We start from the raw sequence: 5,615 nt of genomic DNA on the forward strand, positions 1-5,615 counted from the left end.
CATACGATATCTCAAAGACGCGTCCAGCTCTGATCGTGCGACAGCAGAACAGTTCAGTCAATGTTTTTCTATGCAAAAACCTGGGATTGTGATTCTCATCATGCTGAAGAGGATAACGGCGACAGTTTGTAACTATCTAGGGTAGAGCACGGCAGATTGTCTGTCAAAGACTAATGCGAGATATACAACATGGACACAGCCTATCAACCATTAAGAGTAACATATTATTCATGTTTTATCACTCCTGCAGAAAATAATCTAGTTATTTTGGACTAATTTGCTGTTTTTAACTGGTACCTTTAGATGTCATGTTAGTTTGAATGAATGATGTTATAAAAATTTAAACTGAGATCCAAAATAAATCTAAAAACACACTCTATGTGGCTTTTTTCTTTTGTTGTTCAACGCAGATTGCAGGCAGATGCAGACATGAACAGAATGCTTAAACATTGTGGTGACTTATTATTTAAAAAATAAGTTAAAGAGTAATGAAAACAAAGTGTTTGTTGCTTTACATAAGTAAAAATATCTGTCCTATGTCTCACTAAAATGCTATATTCTAGGTGATGTGTCTGATATTAAGTGTAATGAGATAGAAATTAGACAAATATACTCGGTAAGAGTTTTTGCAGTTATGTTTTGAAGTATGCCCCTTTGGAGGATTATGGATTTGGGTTTAATTATTAACCATTAACTAGTTGCTTATTTGCATGCATGTTAGTAGCATATTGGCTCTTTATTAGTCATAATAAAGCACTTATTGACTTAACTCAGAAGTTCCACTGTGAATTAATTATGAGCATGACCTCAGTGGGAACATATTTTGAGGTACAAAGAGTTCCTTCAGACTTGTTTGGATACACACACTTGTGGTTTTGTGTTTTGTTGACAACTACAGACTTTTTTAAACCTCCCATAAAGGCCCTTTACTGTCCTCTGATGCTGCCTCAAAATCAGTGCTTTGTTTGTTGATGATCACTGGCCTTATAATGTGGGTTACTAACAATGTGACGACGCTGAAGTTATTTAGGTTTAAATTGTTATTTATATTTAAAAATTCCACCAGTTTGAACATTGGAAATTAAAAAAAAAACTATTTCTTCATTGGTTTTTATAAATGTTTTCATTGGTGTCACAGTATTTATAATATCGTGGTGATTAACGCTGGCTGGAGGGGCCCCCTAGGAATTTATGCCTTGTGGTACTCCCACCCTCTGAGGCCCATACCCAGCAAATCATATTAAGACTGTAGTACAACAACCGCCTTACTATAAAAGAGGCAGTAATTAGGACGTGATTGAAGGAAAACTCTTAGTTAATGGCCTAGTAGTTACAGAATATGGTCATAAGTGCTTTTTAATGGCTAATAAAGAGCCTTTATATGCATGCTAATAAACAACTATGGTTATTATGTGTGCCCTGATCTAAAGTGGGTAACGCTTTATAATAACCGTCATTAATAAATGGTTAGTTTATAGGTAATAAACTTGAATTTGTGGTTACCAAACAATGAAACCATTTATTAGGCACTTGTAGAGGTTTATTAACATCAGTTGCAGCTACATAATGGTCAAACAAATCATCTTTTTATACAGACTACATAATATTTATTAACCACAATTCACTGTAAGACTCCAATTTAAAAACACATACATTTGTGATGAGGATGGTGCAGCGCCTCTAGATAAGCCTGTGGTTTGGCAGAATAACGAGGAAAGGTCCAAGGTTATCACAACTCTTTTCTTTATCAACTCTCCATGGGCAGAGCATCAGCTTAGACCTGTCAGGCTGTAAATATTATATATATTTATAGATTGTTTTAAGTTTCTTTATCATTTAAAAATGAGTGAATAAAATATCCAGTTTAAAAAGTTGATGAGTAACCTGTTTGTTTTAGCTTCAACATCCCTCTTGTTGTTTCGAATGGAAGGACTGTTAGAAAGTGTGAATCCCAGAAGTGAGTGCTTTATAATGAGCAGATCAATGGAGTTAGACCAAGCACCGAATTACTAAATCCTTTCAGGAAGCTTTTTCTTTCCTGCTCCAACAACTATCCTTCCATTAACAGCTGAAATATCCTTCCATTAGTCCTAATAGGCAATACACAAAACCCACACAGTGAGAGGAAACTGTGTGTGTGTCATCTGCCAGCATGTATCAGCAACTGGTAATACTGCCACTGAGCTCTCTTTTGGTGCTACAAGCAGCATGAGTTTTTTTTAATTAATTGTGTACTGAAGTTCTGACATTATAATACACCTTTCTAACTCTGTGAAATTAGAGATGAGTGTCCTTGCATGTGAGCGTGCTGTTCAATCCAGATAGCCAAAACCAGCTTAATGGCTCTCTGTGACGGGAGAAGATGCATTTTTCTCCTTTTAAAGATGGTACAGAGAAGAAGAAAACAGACGTATGAAAGCCAAATTGCATCCACTGCCCGGTGTGTCCTCCCACAGATGGGAATCTTTTTTCTTTTCTCTGAACTTCTTTCTGTCACTTTCCCATTTGCTCTTCTCTGTGGCCTGTAATTTCCATCGGCGAACAAGTGATCAAGCAAGTGAAAGAGAGATGAAATATTCAAAAGATGATGCAACTGAGCTCCATGTGCGATCAAAAGGCTGAACTGAAATGCTCCCGGGTTTGTGATGGATCTCCAAACTGCACTGAGCCAGGCTGTCTGTCAGAGACGCAGACACACATGAAGAGAAAGTGTTCAAACAGCTTCTATAAATGCTCACACGCGTTTTAAATCTGCTCAGTATTCTCCCATCTGAGTCGTATCAGTAATATGTAATGCTACGAATTTGTTAATATTCATTTCTTGTTCAACTGAACTGTCAGACTTCCCTTCAACACTTAAACATGAAGGTCTTTATAATTCCCCAAGGACAAAACAATCTATATGAAGTGTTCACTTTCAAAAATATCTGTTTTTATTTATTTTCCTAAATCACTTTCTCTGTGTGTGTGTGTGTGTGTGTGTGTGTGTGTGTGTGTGTGTGTGTGTGTGTGTGTGTGTGTGTGTGTGTGTGTAATCCATAGACCATCAGTCAAACCGTTGTTGGGTTGTTCACATATCAATTTCTATGTTTAAATTTAGAATCCTGCCAACCATGACATCTTTAATTCAAAATGTAGAACATGAAAGACAACAACAAGAAGAACTTCTGCACCCTAGAGTCTGTAATATATTTTATTATACCTCTTAATTAAATAGATTTTGCAGACACTAGCCAGGCCAGGTGAGTCATTGACACTTTAATCCATAGACAGAAGTGTCCTACAGCTCAGGAAAGAAAAGTGAGTGCCATCTACGTCCCGGATAAATATTCACTAGACCTTGTGAGACAAATATGACCAAACGACACGTGTTAATGCCATAAAAATATGTCTTATCCAAGTTGCGGTACAGAGGCCTCAGACATGACTGTACTGACAAGTCCTTTCCACTAGGGGGAGATGTTATTACAGGATGTAGCTCCTGCTCTCCCCCTCCTCTCTGCACATACCTCTGCATGAGCTGAGATCCAGAATAACCACCTGCAGCTTGGAGAAGACACTGGTTTAAATTCCTCTTAAAAGTTTGTCTTAGAGGATGGAAATCTGGGATGATGCTGTCTGTTTCTTATTATAAACAATAAATAAGTAATTGAAGACAGAGCATAAATGAAAAAAAAAAAATCTCATTTTACTGGCAAACAGTGATAATCAATCATGTGCTGTAGAGTCTGTGTGTGTGTGTGTGTGTGTGTGTGTGTGTGTGTGTGTGTGTGTGTGTGTGTGTGTGTGTGTGTGCGCGCGCATGTATTGTGTGTTTGCAGGGGGGGGGGTAAATAAAGAGGGGGTGTAAAATAAATGAATAGCTGGTAAGGTTTAAATTACTGTTCGCTGCAAGCTAGGGCGAGTATGTGCGTCCCTTTTTTCTCTAAAATGGTAAGACTGTTAATATGTAGCTCTTAAAGAAACAGTTCATCCAACAATAAACATCCTTACACTATTCACTCACCCCACGTAGATGGAAAGTTGGGCGTAGTTTCTTAGTCCGGCAAAAGATTGTTGCAGCATTCATCTGAACAACTGAAGTAGATGGGGACTTGTTTTAAAATGTTAAAAAGCAACTGAAAAATAAACATGAAATAAACCCTGTACAGCTCTTTCTGCGTGACCAAGTCTCAAGAAGCCCTGAGATCCCAAATTGATTTGGACGTACATTATTTGCACCCTTTTTAACCTGAAATCTTCACTGTAGCTGCTAAGCTGAAAGCATGAGCGTGCATCCCGTCTAAAGGGGCTATACGGCACGTTGAAGGTTTCAAATAATGTCTTTTGAATCATTTTAGGATATCTGGGCTTCTGGAGACCTGGATCACGCCAGACAAGCTGTATGGAGCCATTTTTTCATTTGTTTTTTTTTAACATTTTAAAAAAAGTCCCCATCTGCTTCAGCTCTTTAGGCCAATGCTTCAACACTGTTTTGCTGTGAAGCTCCAGAAATGTTTCGTGGACGATGAAAACTTCCCCTGCCTTTCCATCTGCATGAGGCTGAGAAGATAATGACTGAATTCTCATCTTTGGTTGAACTGTTCCTTTAATTCGATAAATCAAGATTACTAAGGCAGTGCTGACCTGCATGTCTCCACACCAAGAGCATACCTGTTCACAAGTCAAGACCGTACATGACGACGTTTCATGATGGATTCTGCCCTTTGAAGCTGTATCAGATCTGGCCTCTGCACGGTGAGACGGAGACAGCTGTGGGGAGACGTCGGGACCGGGGGAAGAGTTGGGCTGATGAACGATGAACATGGCAGCGGGGATGATTAAGGAATAAGTGGAGCCTGAGCACAAACGGGAGTTCAGGGGAGGGGAGGCTGGTGAAAATGATGAATCTGTGTCGTAAAAGTAATGAGGAGGAGAACGGTATCCCAGGGGATGGATGATAAAAACACACTCAGGCTTCTGTCAAGTAAAGTGTAAAGCTATCATCCACACAGATTTATCACCACGGCTCTTTGAGTTTGATTTACAGCCTTATTTCCAGGCCTATTAAAGCATTTCTGTCAGTTTAAGTCACATATTGTGTTGCCAAATACCCCAAGGACACTTATTAGAGGTGTGATTACTGTCTGTCTGTGTGTGTGTGTGTGTGTGTGTGTGTGTGTGTGTGTGTGTGTGTGTGTGTGTGTGTGTGTGTGTGTGTGTGTGTGTGTGCTTGGGTGTGAATATGAAATAGAGTGGCTTTTAATCAAAGTCCCTGTAACTCTTTATCCCTTTACATGAATTTATGATGGGGACTGTATGTTCCCCACTCAGAAACACTACAATCTTAAATATATAGTAGTCTAATATATTTTTAAAGGACAGGCTGGAGGACAAGATGTCATTTTTAAAGTGTAGAGCGATGTCAAGTTTGAGCTGCAGGGAGTCCTCGGTGCTCTGGGATGTGATGGTGTTAAAGAAATTCATGAGAAATTCATGTGAAGGAGGGGGAGACAATTAGCTCGAGTCAGAGCTAGGGGCAGGATTTGGACTGAAGGGAAGGGTGTGTGCGGGTGAGACCAGGACGTAATGGTATGGAAAAGACAGCAAGGGAGTTAAAAAAAAGAAAAGAAAAA

The sequence above is a fragment of the Pagrus major genome, chromosome 13, assembly GCF_040436345.1.
Source record: "Pagrus major chromosome 13, Pma_NU_1.0".
Classification (NCBI taxonomy): Eukaryota; Metazoa; Chordata; class Actinopteri; order Spariformes; family Sparidae; genus Pagrus; species Pagrus major.